We start from the raw sequence: 15,810 nt of genomic DNA, 5'->3' as shown, positions 1-15,810 counted from the left end.
TAAGGGACAATTTTTTTTAGCATGGCCAATCCATCTAACATGCCCATCTTTAGACTCTGGGAGGAAACCGGAGCACCTGGAGGAAGCCCACATGCAAACTCCACACAGATAGTAAGCCAAGGCAGGAATTGAACCTGGGTCCCTGGTGCTGTGAGGCAGAAGTATTAACCACTTTGCTGTGTTTTTGATGAGTTCCAATTTATCATTATTTTAAAAAATATATATATTTTTATTCTCCTTTTTCACATTTTCTCCCAAATTTACACCCAACAATAAACAACAACCAGGAACGAATGCAATGTCAATCCCCATATCAATAACAACAATCCCATCCTCCTACCAAACCTCCAAACATTAGTCCACATGTTAACAAAAACAAATGACAAAAAGGAAACAGGAATCACCCGTAGTCACCATTAACACATACAGCACCCCCCATCCAATGTTCAATGTAATCCAATTCTCGAAAGTGCAAAATGAATAACGCCCATGAATTGTAGAACCCCTCCATCCTTCCCCTCAGTTCAAATTTGACCTTCTCAAGAGTCAAGAATTCCAGCAGGTCCCCCCGCCATGCCAGGGCACAGGGTGGAGAGGTTGATTTCCACCCCAACACGATACGCCTTCAGGCGATCAACGAGGCGAAGGCTACAAAATCTGCCTCCGCATCCATTTCTACCCCGGCTGGTCCAACACCCCGAATATGGCCTCCAGGGGGCCTGGGTCCAGTTTCACGTGCACCACTTTGGAGATTACCACAAAACCACCTTCCAGTAATCCTCCAGATTTGGACTGCACCAAAACATATGAACGTGGTTTGTGCCCTCCCCCTCCTGCAACGTTCACACACATCTTCTAACCCCTCAAAGAGCCGGCTCATCCTCGCCCTTGTGAGGTGCGCTCTATACACCACCTTCAACTGTATCAGCCCCAACCTCGCACACAAGGTGGAGGTGTTCACCCTCTGGAACACGTCACACCAGAACCCCTCCTCCATACCCTCTCCCAACTCTTCTTCCCACTTTGCCTTGATCCCTTCCAGCGATGCTCTGTATCTCCTTTCTGGCAAAGTCTCGAACCTGCATGTATCTAAATATTTCTCCCTGCTGCAGCCCATACTTGGCTTCCAGCTCCTAAAATCCTGCAAACCGATCACCAAGAAACAAATCTTTTAGTGTCCTAATTCCTTTCTCCTCCCATCTCCGAAAATTCCCATCCCACTTCCCTGGCTCAAATTTCCCTTGACCCTGCCCCCAACCTGAAGTGCTGTCGAAACTGCCTCCAAATTCTCAACAAAGCTATTATTACCGGACTCCCTGAATATCTCCCCGGGGTAGTCTGGAGCGGCGCTGTTGCTAACGCCTTCAATCCCGACCCTCTACACAAACTCTCCTCCATTCTGGCCCATTGGGAGTCAACCCTTTTGACCCAGCTCCGTACCTTCTCCACATTCGACGCCCAATTTATCATTATTTAACTTTGAATTACATAGAAGTTACAAGGAGGTAACAGGGCCAACATGTGTGTTAATGTGTGCCCTCCATAGAAGTAGCAATTCTAATGCCATGGGTCTGCCCTGTTTCCATGTCCCTATGTTCCTTCACCCCTTTACCTTTCAAATCTCCACATTTAGAACAAAAGATTCTATCCCTGCTTTATATCTTTTGCATTTTAGATCTACACCCATCCACCAGGAGCCCCTTAATCATTGGATGCAACCTGGTTCTTTTTAACCTATTCCATCCACTCGTAATATTAAGCACTTCCTATAACCTTCTCTTTTGTAATAAAAACAGTTCCATTGGTATTGCCATTCCATGTGTATTTGAATAAGATTTTGACTTGGCCTATTGCTCTACTTTTGAAATGTAATCATCTTTTCTACTGATTTTGTAAAAGATCCTTATGAAGAAGTAGGAACAAACTCAAACACCGAGTTAGGAGGGCTTAAAGAGGCCATGAAATATCATTGGCAAGCAGGGTCAAGGAAAATCCCAAGGCCTTTTCGACATGTATATAGAGCAAGAGGGTATCTAGGGAAAGAGTAGGCCCACTCAAAGACAGAGGAAGGAAGTTATGCGTGGAGTCAGAGGGACATAAGTGAGATCCTTAATGAGTACTTTGCATCGGTATTCACTAAGGAAAGGGACATGATGGATGTTGAGGTTAGGGATGGGTGTGAATACTCAAGGAGGAAGTGTTGGATATCTTAAATTGCATTACGGTAGGCAAGTCCTCTGGGCCGGATGGGATATATCCCAGGTTACTGTGGAAAGCAAGAGAGGAATTAGTTGGGGCCTTAACAGATATCTTTGCATCACAGGCGAGGTTCCAGAGGACTGGAGAATAGCTGCTGTCCCTTTGTTTAAGAAGGGAAGCAGTGATAATCCTGGTAATTATAGGCCATTGATCCTGACGTCAGTGGTGGGGAAGCAGTTGGAGAAGATACTGAGGGACAGGATTTGTACACATTTGGAAGTGAATGGAATTGTCAGTGGTAGGCAACATGGTTTTGTGCAGGGAAGGTCATGTCTTATCAACTTGATAAAGTTTTTTGAGGAGGTGAAAAATTAATTGATGAGGGAAAGGCTGTGGATGTCGTCGACATGGAATTTAGTAAGGCACTTGACAAGGTCCCTCATGGCAGACTGGTACAAAAGATAAAGTGCTAGTTAGATGGATAAAGAACTGGCTTGACAAGAGGAGACAGACAGCAACAGTGGAAGGGAGTTTTTGAGAATGAAGATCTGTAACTAGTGGTGTTCCACAGAGATCACTGCTGGGACCATTGTTGTTTGTAATATATTTCAATGATCTGGAGGAAAATGTAGTGGTCTGATTCGCAAGTTTGCAGATGACACTGAGGTGGAGTTGCAGATAGTAAAGGGAATACAGCAGAATATAGAAAGGTTGGAGAGTTGGGCAGAGAAATGGCAGATGGAGTTCAATCCGGACAAATGTGAGACGATGCATTTTGGAAGATCAAATTCAGCTGTGAATTATACAGTAAATGGCAGAACCCTTAGGAGCATTGACATACAGAGGGATCTGGGTGTTCCGGTCCATAGTTCAATGAAAGTGGCAATGCAGGTGGATAAGGTGGTCAAGAAGGCATACGGCATGCTTGCCTTCATTGTTTGGCGTATTGAATACATGAGTTCGCACGTTATGTTACAGTTGTATAAAACTTTAGTTAGGAATATTGCGTGCAGTTCTGGTCGCCACACTACCAGAAGGACGTGGATGCTTTGGAAACAGTGCAAAGAAGGTTTACCAGGATGTCTGGTCTGGAGGGTGTTAGCTATGAGGAGAGGTTGAATAAACTTGGATTGTTTTCGTTGAAAGAGGCTGAGGGGAGACCTGATTGAGGTCTACAAAATTACAGGAGGAAGAGACAGGGTGAATAGTGAGAAGCTTTTTCCAAGGGTGGAAGACTCAATTGCAAGGGGGCACAGGTCCGAGGTGAGAGGGGAAAAGTTTAGGGGAGATAAGAACATATGAACATAAGAACTAGGAGCAGGAGTAGGCCATCTGGCCCCTCGAGCCTGCTCCACCATTCAATGAGATCATGGTTGATCTTTTGTGGACTCAGCTCTACTTTCCGGCCCGAACACCATAACCCTTAACCCCTTTATTCTTCAAAAAACTATCTATCTTTACCTTAAAAACATTCAGTGAAGGAGCCTCTACTGCTTCACTGGGCAAGGAATTCCATAGATTCACAACCCTTTGGGTGAAGAAGTTCCTCCTAAACTCAGTCCTAAATCTACTTCCCCTTATTTTGAGGCTATGCCCCCTAGTTCTGCTTTCACCCGCCAGTAGAAACAACCTGCCCGCATCTATCCTATCTATTCCCTTCATAATTTTATATGTTTCTATAAGATCCTCCCTCATCCTTCTAAATTCCAACGAGTACAGTCCCAGTCTACTCAACCTCTCCTCGTAATCCAACCCCTTCAGCTCTGGGATTAACCTAGTGAATCTCCTCTGCACACCCTCCAGTGCCAGTACGTCCTTTCTCAAGTAAGGAGACCAAAACTGAACACAATACTTCAGGTGTGGCCTCACTAACACCGTATACAATTGCAGCATAACCTCCCTAGTCTTAAACTCCATCCATCTAGCAATGAAGGACAAAATTCTATTTGCCTTCTTAATCGCCTGTTGCACCTGTAAACCAACTTTTTGTGACTCATGCACTAGCACACCCAGGTCTCTCTGCACAGCAGCATGTTTTAATATTTTATCATTTAAATAATAATCCCTTTTGCTCTTATTCCTACCAAAATGGATAACCTCACATTTGTCAACATTGCATTCCATCTGCCAGACCCTAGCCCATTCACTTAGCCTATCCAAATCCCTCTGCAGACTTCCAGTATCCTCTGCAACTTTTTGCTTTACCACTCATCTTCGTGTCCTCTGCAAACTTGGCCACATCGGTCCCCAACTCCAAATCATCTATGTAAATTGTGAACAATTGTGGGCCCAACACTGATCCCTGAGGGACACCACTGGCTACTGATTGCCAACCAGAGAAACACCCATTAATCCCCACTCTTTACTTTCTATTAATTAACCAATCCTCTATCCATGCTACTACTTTCCCCTTAATGCCATGCATCTTTATCTTATGCAGCAACCTTTTGTGTGGCACTTTGTCAAAGGCTTTCTGGAAATCCAGGTATACCACATCCATTGGCTCCCCGTTATCTACCGCACTGGTAATGTCCTCAAAAAATTCCACTAAATTAGTAAGGCACGACCTGCCCTTTATGAACCCATGCTGCGTCTGCCCAATGGGACAATTTCCATCCAGATGTCTCGCTAATTCTTCCTTGATGATAGATTCCAGCATCTTCCTTACTACCGAAGTTAAGTTCACTGGCCTATAATTACCCGCTTTCTGCCTACCTCCTTTTTTAAACAGTGGTGTCACGTTTGCTAATTTCCAATCCGCCGGGACCACCCCAGAGTCTAATGAATTTTGGTAAATTATCACTAGTGCATTTGCAATTAGCCTAGCCATCTCTTTTAGCACTCTGGGATGCATTCCATCAGGGCCAGTAGACTTGTCTACCTTTAGCCCCATTAGCTTGCTCATCACTACCTCCTTCGTGATAACAATCCTCTCAAGGTCCTCACCTGTCATAGCCTCATTTCCATCAGTCACTGGCATGTTATTGGTGTCTTCCACTGTGAAGACCAACCCAAAAAACCTGTTCAGTTCCTCAGCCATTTCCTCATCTCCCATTTCCTCATCTCCCATTATTAAATCTCCCTTCTCATCCTCAAAAGGACCAATATTTACCTTAGCCACTCTTTTTTTGTTTTATATATTTGTAGAAACTTTTACTATCTGTTTTTATATTCTGAGCAAGTTTACTCTCATAATCTATCTTACTCTTCTTTATAGCTTTTTTAGTAGCTTTCTGTTGCCCCCTAAAGATTTCCCAGTCCTCTAGTCTCCCACTTTGCTATTTTGTATGCTTTTTCCTTCAATTTGATACTCTCCCTTATTTCCTTAGATATCCACGGTCGATTTTCCCTCTTTCTACCGTCCTTCCTTTTTGTTGAGCACTGTGAAAAATCGCTTGGAAGGTTCTCCACTGTTTCACCATAAAGTCTTTGCTCCCAGTCTACCTTAGCTAGTTCTCCTCTCATCCCATTGTAATCTCCTTTGTTTAAGCACAAAACACTAGTGTTTGATTTTACCTTCTCACCCTCCATTTGTATTTTCCCCCTTACTGCCTTTTGTTTCTGTCCCTGTTTTACTACTTTTCAACTTCCTGCTTCGGTTCCCATCCCCTTGCCACATTAGTTTAAACTCTCCCCAACAGCTCTAGCAAACATCCTCCCTAGGACATCGGTTCCAGTCCTGCCCAGGTGCAGACCGTCCGGTTTGTACTGGTCCCACCTCCCCAGAACCGGTTCCAATGCCCCAGGAATTTGAATCCCTCCCTTTTGCACCATCTCTCGAGCCACGCGTTCATCCTATCTATCCTGACATTCCTACTCTGACTAGCTCATGGCACTGGTAGCAATCCTGAGATTACTACCTTTGAGGTCCTACTTTTTAGTTTAACTCCTATCTCCCTGAATTCAGCTTGTAAGACCTCATCCCATTTTTTACCTATATCGTTGGTGCCTATGTGCACCACGACAGCTGGCTGTTCACCCCCCCCCCCCCCAGAATGTCCTGCAGCCGCTCTGAGACATCCTTGACCCTTGCACCAGGGAGGCAACATACCATCCTGGAGTCTCGATTGCGTCCGCACAACCGCCTGTCTATTCCCCTATCACTATAGCCCTGCCATTCTTCTTCCTGCCCAGCTGCGCAGTAGAGCCAGCCACGGTGCCATGAACCTGGCTGCTGCTGCCTTCCCCTGGTGAGCCGTCTCCCTCAACAGTATCCAAAGCGGTATATCTGTTTTGCAGGGACATGACCGCAGGGGACATCTGTACTGCCTTCCTACTCTTGCTCTGTCTTTTGGACACCCATTTTCTATCTCCCTCAGTACCTTTCACCGGCGGTGTGACCAACTCGCTAAACGTGCTGTCCACGACGTCCTCAGCATCCGCAGCTCCAGAGCCGTCAAAGGTTTAACAGGAGCTGCAATTGGACACACTTCTTGCACGTGAAGGAGTCAGGGACAGTGGACGTGTCCCTGAGCTTCCACATCGCACACGAGGAGCATGACACAGGTCTGAGATCTCCTGCCATGTCTTAAACCTTCGGTTAACTTCAATGACTGCAATTTCCAAGTAAAATAAATAAATAAACAATGAAGAAAAAATAAATAAATATACCAATGAAAAGAAAACCGAAAAACTACTTACCAGTCACTTACCAGGGATAAAAAGCACTTCCTCCCCACCCAGCTTGGAATTCCCACCTAGATTCAAATTCCCAAACTCACTCTTTGCTGTCTCACTCTGGCTGTGTCTTCTCTGGCTCACTGGGAGAACTCACTGGGAGTGAGTTTACAAGTTGCTCTTTTTAAATTGGCCTGAGTTGACTCCCCTCCCTCACCTGCTTTTAAGTCAAGGTAGATTAAAGTGACTGACACTTAACTGCCAACCAGTTATGTGAGTGGGTGGGGCAGCCCTTGTTAACCTACACTGCACAATTCTAGATTAATTTAAACTCCTGAAATTTAAAAGGAGCTGCATTACTGATTTGATTTGATTCAATTCCCACCTAGATGTGCGGGGAAAGTTTCTCACGCAGAGGGTAGTGTGTTCCTGAAGCGCGTTGCCAGTGTAGATGGTGGAGACAGGCACGATAGCAACGTTTAAGATGTATCGTGATAGACACATGAACGGGTGGGGAATGGAGGGATACAGATCATTTGGGCAATAAGTAGTCGGTCTAAATAAGGAATCTAAATCAGCGCAGGCTTGGTGGGCCGAAGGGCCTGTCCCTGTGCTGTAATGTTCTTTGTTTGGAGCTCTTGCATGAAGTGCTATGCAATGGTGAGCTCAGTTGTGTTTTTTTACTCTGGCAAGTTATTATTATTGACTGTGCTGCTATAGGAAAGAACCACTTAAAACAATTTCCCAAGGAAAAGTAATTAGTGAATAAATTATCATTGTGTTGTGTTGCACACTTTTGCAGATAGCTCGGCAGTAATTCTGGTAATAGTCTCAGACCAGGTCGTCGAAACCTATTAAAATCTTCATCTGCTGGGAGCTTGTTCAAAATATAAAAAGTACTGAAGATACAAAAAGTATAACCAGATTGACATTTCCCTTGTGGTGATGCATTGCCTGGGTAAGGGACAGTAGAAGGAGATTGCAAAAGAAAACATTTATGTGCACCCTCACCACAAAAAGGCATTCACCAAACAATTATACTTCCAGTGAATTACTTACTGACCATAATTGGTTTATCAATCTGCCATTTTTTGACTAACCAAAATCATTGTTCTTGAATGACTATGGAGTACATTGTGTAAAGTTCAGAAAACATAGGTTGACTATGTCAATCTTCAGGTGTAGTTAAGGTTTTTTTTCGAATGTGTTGATGCTCTCTTTGAATTTGAAAGTACAGCTTGTATTTTCTCACCAGAAGATACAGCCTTGTTGGCCCATCACTGCAACTGCTGATCAAAGATGTCTGTGTCTTGAGTCTACAATGTGACATTTTTACAATGAAGTATGAAATTTCTCAGTCTTCTGGTAAGTCAAAGCTTCGTCTTTGACACGTTGATGTAACATGGTTGAATCTATGGCCTAAAATCATGAACAATTTAATTTAAAAACAAAATTAAGCTGTGAAACATGTGTAGTTTTGAAACAAAGATAGGGGATAGATTCCATCTTTTCATTTTAAATACAGATGTCCTTTGAGATTACCTTAAATTGTCGTGATTTGGGATGTGACATTCTAATTTGTGTGACCAGACATTTAGTTTTAATCTTGCAACCTTGCAATTCCAGAGCTCTGATTTTAATTTATCATTGCAACCTATTAGTTCAGTAATATTTGTATTTATGTTTTAGCTTTTTCAATTATTTGAATTCAACATAAATAACACAAAGTTAAAGCAGTGCTTAAAGCCTTGAATTATGAGGAGAAGACTGCACATTTTCATTCTGTAGGGCACATTTGCTGAAGAAAGGATTTTGAATTTTGTTCTATAGCTCATTGCTGTATCTGGTCTGATTGTGCTTGGCACATAAATTTTTTATTTTTTCGAAAATCTATTTATTCAAGTTTTTCAACAAATTTTCAACAAACCCCCCTCCCCAACAAGAAAATGAAACAAAAACACAACAAGCAGAAATTATACATAGGATTTCCCCCAGATACAATAACCCCCCATATAACAGGAGAAAACACAAATAGGGAAACCCCCCACCTTAACCCAAACCCCACCCCAAAAGAATCCCCCCCCTCCCCCGCCCCTGGGTTGCTGCTGCTGCTGACCTCCTCCTAACGCTCTGCGAGATAGTCTAGGAACGGTTGCCTCCGCCTGAAGAACCCTTGCACAGACCCTCGCAAGGCAAACTTTATCCTCTCCAGCTTCATAAACCCTGCCATGTCATTGATCCAAGCTTCCACACTAGGGGGCTTCGCATCTTTCCATAGTCGCAAAATCCTCCGCCGGACTACCAGGGACGCAAAGGCCAGAATACCGGCCTCTTTTGCCTCCTGCACTCCCGGCTCGTCTGATACCCCAAATAATGCTAAGCCCCAGCTCGGCATGACCCGGGCATTCACCACCTTGGACATAGTCCTCGCAAAACCCCTCCAAAACCCATCCAGTGCCGGGCACGACCAGAGCATATGTGCGTGGTGTGCTGGGCTCCCCGAGCACCTCCCACATCTGTCCTCCACCCCAAAGAACCTACTCAACCTCGCCCCTGTCATATGCATTCTGTGAATAACTTTAAACTGTATTAGGCTGAGCCTGGCGCAAGAGGAGGAAGAATTAACCCTACTCAGGGCATCAGCCCACAGACCCTCATCCATCTCCTCCCCAAGCTCCTCCTCCCACTTGCCCTTTAACACCTCCACCGAGGCCTCCTCCTCTTCCTGCAGCTCCTGGTAAATAGCCGAAACCTTGCCTTCTCCAACCCATACACCCGAAGTCACTCTGTCCTGAATCCTACGTACTGGAAGCAGCGGGAATTCCTTCACCTGCCGCCTCACGAACACCCTCACTTGCATGTACCTGAAAGTGTTTCCCGGGGGTAGCCCAAACTTCTCCTCCAGCGCCCCTAGACTCGCAAACGTCCCATCGATGAACAGGTCCCCCATTCTTCTAATCCCTGCCCGATGCCAGCTCCGAAACCCCCCATCCATCCTTCCAGGGACGAACCGATGATTCTCCCGAATCGGGGACCAAACCGCGGCTCCCACCTCGCACCTGTGTCGCCTCCACTGCCCCCAGATCTTCAGCGTCGCCGCCACCACCGGACTCGTGGTGTACCTTGTCGGCGAGAGCGGCAGCGGTGCTGTCACTAGCGCCCTCAGGCTCGTGCCCACACAGGACGCCACCTCTAGCCTCTTCCACGCCGCCCCCTCTCCCTCCATTACCCACTTACAGATCATCGCCACATTGGCTGCCCAATAATAGCCACATAGATTCGTCAGCAGCAGCCCGTCCCTACTACGCTCCAGAAACACCCTCTTCACCCTCGGGGTCTTATTCGCCCACACAAATCCTCCTCCATCTGCTGCACCAACTGTGACAAATTGAGCTTATGCAGGGCCCCCCAACTCCTAGCTACCTGGATCCCCAGGTACCGAAAGCTCCTTTCCTCCCTCTTCAGCGGTAGCTCATCTATCCCCTTTCCCTGGTCCCCTGAATGCACCACAAAGAGCTCACTCTTCCCCATGTTGAGTTTATACCCCGAAAAGTCCCCAAACTCCCTAAGGATCCCCATGACCTCCGCCATCCCCTCCACTGGGTCCGCAACATACAACAACAGGTCATCGGCATACAACGACACCCGGTGTTCCTCCCCCGCCCCCCCCCCCCTCCATTTTCTGGACTCCCTCAGTGCCATGGCCAGCGGCTCAATTGCCAGTGCAAACAACAAGGGGGATAAGGGGCACCCCTGCCTCGTCCCCCGATGCAGCCGAAAGTACTCCGACCTCCGCCGGTTTGTAGCCACACTCGCCACCGGGGCTCTATATAGCAGCCTGACCCAACTGATGAACCCCTCCCCGAACCCAAACCTCCGCAACACTTCCCAAAGATACTCCCACTCCACCCGATTAAAGGCCTTCTCCGCGTCCATAGCTGCCACTACCTCCACTTCCCCCTCCACCGAGGGCATCATAATCACATTGAGGAGCCTCCGCACATTAGTATTCAGCTGCCTACCCTTCACAAATCCCGTCTGGTCCTCATGAATCACCCCTGGGACACAGTCCTCAATTCTCGTAGCCAGCACCTTCCCCAGCAACTTAGCGTCAACATTGAGGATCGAGATCGGTCTACACGACCCACATTGCAAAGGATCCTTGTCCCGCTGCAAAATCAAAGAAATCAACGCCCTGGACATTGTCGGGGGCAAGGTCCTCTCCTCCCTCGCCTCATTAAAAGTCCTCATTAGCAACGGGCCCAGCAGGTCCACGTATTTCCTGTAAAATGCAACCGGGAACCCATCCGGCCCCGGGGCCTTCCCCGCCTGCATGCTCCCCAATCCTTTAACCAGCCCAATCGGCGCCCCCAGCCCAACCACCTGCTTCTCCTCCATCCTCTGGAACCTCAGCTGATCTAGGAATCGTCGCAGCCCCTCCTCCCCCGCCGTGGGCTCAGACCTGTACAGATCCCCATAGAAGTCCCTAAATACCTCGTTTATTCTCACCGCACTCCGCACCGTATTCCCCCCTCTATGCCTAACTCCACCAATCTCCCTTGCTGCCTCCCTCTTACGAAGCTGTTGTGCCAGCATCCAACTCGCCTTCTCCCCATATTCATACGCCGCCCCTTGCGCTTTCCTCCACTGTGCCCCTGCTTCCCCCGTAGTCATCAGGTCGAATTCCGTCTGGAGGTACCGTCGCTCCCAAAGTAGCCCCTCCTCGGGGACCTCTGCATAACTCCTTTCCACCCTTAAAATCTCCCCCACCAACCCCTCCCTCTCCCTCCTCTCTCTCTTCTCCCTGTGGGCCCTAATGGAGATTAGCTCTCCCCTGACCACCACCTTCAACGCCTCCCTGACTACCCCCACCTGCACCTCCCCGTTGTCGTTGGCCTGCAAGTATCTTTCAATACACCCCTGAACCTGCCTGCACACCCCCTCATCCGCCTGCACACCCCCTCATCCGCCAACAGTCCCACACCGAGGCGCCACAGCGGGCGCTGGTCCCTCTCCTCCCCCAACTCCAGCTCCACCCAATGTGGGGCGTGGTCCGAGATGGCTATGGCTGAATATTCCGTTCCCTCCACTTTCGGGATAAGCACCCTACTCAAGATGAAAAAATCTACCTGGGAGTGGGCTCTATGGACGTGGGAAAAAAAGGAAAATTCCCTGGCCAGTGGCCTGGCAAACCTCAATGGATCCACACCCCCATCTGGTCCATAAACCCCCTGAGCACCTTGGCCGCAGCCGGCCTCTTACCCGGCCTGGACCTAAAACGGTCCAGTGCTGGGTCCAGCACCGTGTTGAAGTCTCTCCCCCCCCCCCCCCATTATCAAGCTTCCTATCTCCAGATCCTGAATCCGACCCAGCATGCGTTTCATAAATGCGGCATCATCCCAATTCGGGGCATATACGTTCACCAGTACCACCCGCACCCCCTGCAACCTACCACTCACCATCACATATCGACCTCCATTATCCACTACAATATTCAGTGCCTCGAACGACACCCGCTTCCCCACCAATATTGCAACCCCTCTGTCCTTCGCATCCAGCCCTGAATGAAATGCCTGCCCTACCCATCCCTTTCTCAGCCTAACCTGATCTGCCACATTCAGATGCGTCTCCTGGAGCATAACCACGTCTGCCTTCAGTCCGTTTAAGTGTGCGAACACCCGGGCCCTCTTGACCGGCCCGTTCAGGCCGCTCACATTCCAAGTTATCAGCCGGATCAGGGGGCGACTCGCCGCCCCACCCCTGCCGACTAGCCATCTCCTTTTCTAGGCCAGCCATGTGCCCGCGCCTCCCGCACCCTCCAGTCCCCCAGGCGGCAGCCCCCACCTCGACTACCTCTCCTACTTCCAGCTTCCCTTTGGCCAATGGAGCAGCAACCCAGTTGCCCCCCGCCCCCCTGCTGTATACTCATCTAGCCATTTTGCTCCCCCCCCCCCCCCCAATGACACTCCCGTAAGTCAGCTGACTCCTGCTGACCCCGGCCTCTCCCGCCATTCCATTGACCCCCCCAGTGTGAGAATTCCCCCACCCCTTGGCCATCGGTGTGCGCTCCTCTCCAGCACCCCCCCCGGCCCCACTCCCATCCTTCCCTAACACGGGAAAAACCAGCGCTTTCCATCTGAGCCGGCCCCGCCCACTCTGGCGCAGCTCCTTTTTGCGGCCTTATTCCAACTCCCCATCCCTGGGCCTCCACCCCCCTCTTCCTCCGCGGGGCCCTGCCCCTCCAACACCGACTCCCACACTCTCCCACAGCCCCCACATCAAATCCATTCACCCATCCCCAAAAAGAACATTCCCAAAACGCAGTAAACACCCTAAACACCCCCTCGCGACAATCCCTCAGTTCGAGTCTAACTTTTCAGACTGGATAAAGTTCCACGCCTCATCAGGCGTCTCAAAATAGTGGTGCTGATCTTGGAACGTGACCCACAATCGCGCTGGCTGCAGCATCCCGAACTTCACCCCCTTCCGATGGAGAACCGCCTTAGCCTGGTTGAAACCAGCCCTCTTCTTCGCCACCTCCGCACTCCAGTCCTGGTAGATTCGGATCTCCGTGTTCTCCCACCTGCTGCTCTTTTTTGGCCCATCTCAGGACACACTCTCTGTCCATAAAGCGGTGGAACCTCACCACTACAGCCCATGGCGGCTCGTTGGCTTTGGGTCTCCTTGCCAGGACCCGATGATCCCCATCCAGCTCCAGGGGCCTCGGGAAAGCTCCCGTGCCCATCAGCGAATTGAGCATCATGCCCACATATGCCCCGGCATCGCGCCCCTCCACTCCTTCAGGGAGACACAGAATCCGAAGATTCTTCCTCCTCGACCTATTCTCCAGGTCCTCAAATTTCTCCTGCCACCTCTTGTGCAGCGCCTCGTGCGCCTGCACCTTCACCGCCAGGCCCAAGGTCTCGTCCTCATTCTCCGAGGCTTTTTGCCGCACCTCCCGGATCGCCGCCCATTGGGCATTCCGGGTCTCCACAAGCTTCTCAATCGACGGCTTCATTGGCGCCAGCATTTCTGCCTTCAGCCCCGCAAAGCAGCGTTTGAGGAACTCCTGCTGCTCCTGCGACCACTGCGCCACGCTGCTTGGTCTCCAACTGCCGCCATCTTGCTTCTCCTCCCTTTTCTGAACTGCCGCCATCTTGCTTCTCCTCAGCACTTTCCGCTGCACCAAAATCACTTTCTTAACCGCTCCACTCCTGGTCCAATCCAAACAGTGCCGGGGGAACCGTACTGTCACCTTCCCACACTTGGAACCATCGAACAATTGCCGTTGGGGCCCCTCTAAAGAGCCAAAAGTCCGTTCCTGGCAGGAGCTGCCGAACGTGCGACCTACCTCGGCTTAGCTGCAACCGGAAGTCCTTGGCACATAAATTGATAACAGCAGAAGAGCACTAAATTCACTTACAAAATAACTTTATTTTAAACTAGATAAAAATCCAACGCTTGAAAGTGCTTTTGCAAAAGAAGACCAAAAGATACTCTCCATGAAAACGGAGTCGATCATGTCATTCTTCACCAGTGTTTGCACAGTAAGCCAAAACTTAATTTACAAAAGAATGAGTGTCTGTCCATTTGATTGGGGCTATGCTATGCTACCCAGGCACTGATATACTTTTTTTCCACTTAGTTTTAGCTCTTTATCCACAGTTGCTTCACTGAACACACTGGCCTTGGGGTGGTTTCTGGAAACTGGCTTGGAAACTCTTGTTTCCTGGCGCCAGCAAGGGTTCTGAATTTACTCAAGTTAATAGCTTAGCCATACAGACTAGGAATGTTCTAAGTTTAATACTCAGTCTATGCAAAGATTAGGTCACAGCGGTGTGGGGGCGAAAAGGGAGATGGTTGGTGGGGTTCTTATAATTGGCCTTCAAACTCCAAGGTTAATTAATGCAAGAATACTTATATGCAGATTAGGCATTTAATTAGAAAATTGCTTTCGATATAGGTAGGTGTCAGGTGTGCATCTTGGGAGGAAAAATAAGGTGGTCATGTCCAGCTTGGATGAAAAGGACCTAAATGAGATCAAAGGAACAAGAAAATCCAGAAGTAAAGATAAACAAATCAGTAAAACTTTTTTTCGCAGATCAATAAGGCTACAAAAAAAACCAAATGTTGTTTGTTTCTAGAAGGATAGAATTTAAAACCAGGAAAGTCATGCCAAACTTTTATAGAACTTTAGTTCAACCTTATTTGCAGCATTGAACTTGGTTCTGGTCTCCATAGCAAAAAGGATGTAGAGGCATTGTCAAGGAGTATGATACCAGAACTGAGAACCACCAGGACAGAAGTTGTGACTAACCAGAGCCGAGGGGTTGTGAGTGCAGGAGCCGAGGGGATGCGAGTGCCGGAGCCGAGGGGATGTGAGTGCCGGAGCCGAGGGGATGTGAGTGCCGGAGCCGAGGGGATGTGAGTGCCGGAGCCGAGGGGATGTGAGTGCCGGAGCCGAGGGGATGTGAGTGCCGGAGCCGAGGGGATGTGAGTGCCGGAGCCGAGGGGATGTGAGTGCCGGAGCCGAGGGGATGAGTGCAGGAGCCGAGGGGTTGAGAGTGCAGGAGCCGAGGGGATGCGAGTGCCGGAGCCGAGGGGATGCGAGTGCCGGAGCCGAGGGGATGTGAGTGCCGGAGCCGAGGGGATGTGAGTGCCGGAGCCGAGGGGATGTGGGTGCCGGAGCCTAGGGGTTGTGAGTGCCGGAGCCGAGGGGATGTGAGTGCCGGAGCCGAGGGGTTGTGAGTGCCGGAGCCGAGGGGTTGTGAGTGCCGGAGCCGAGGGGTTGTGAGTGCCGGAGCCGAGGGGTTGTGAGTGCCGGAGCCGAGAGGCTGTGAGTGCCGGAGCCGAGGGGATGTGAGTGCCGGAGCCGAGGGGATGTGAGTATCGGAGCCGAGGGGATGTGAGTGCCGGAGCCGAGGGGATGGGAGTGCCGGAGCCGAGGGGATGGGAGTGCCGGAGCCGAGGGGATGTGAGTGCCGGAGCCGAGGG

At 49.2% G+C, this 15,810-nt stretch overlaps 1 protein-coding gene across 1 annotated transcript in view; it reads left to right on the top strand.

The window, feature by feature from the left end:
* Window positions 1-15,810, top strand: part of wwp2 (WW domain containing E3 ubiquitin protein ligase 2) — a 307,842-nt gene that overhangs the window by 138,064 nt on the left and 153,968 nt on the right. The window lies entirely within an intron of this gene.

This window comes from Scyliorhinus torazame, chromosome 10 (genome assembly GCF_047496885.1).
Source record: "Scyliorhinus torazame isolate Kashiwa2021f chromosome 10, sScyTor2.1, whole genome shotgun sequence".
NCBI classification, from domain to species: domain Eukaryota; kingdom Metazoa; phylum Chordata; class Chondrichthyes; order Carcharhiniformes; family Scyliorhinidae; genus Scyliorhinus; species Scyliorhinus torazame.
Note: the sequence above shows the minus strand (reverse complement) of the source record. Positions and strands in the feature narration are given on the sequence as shown.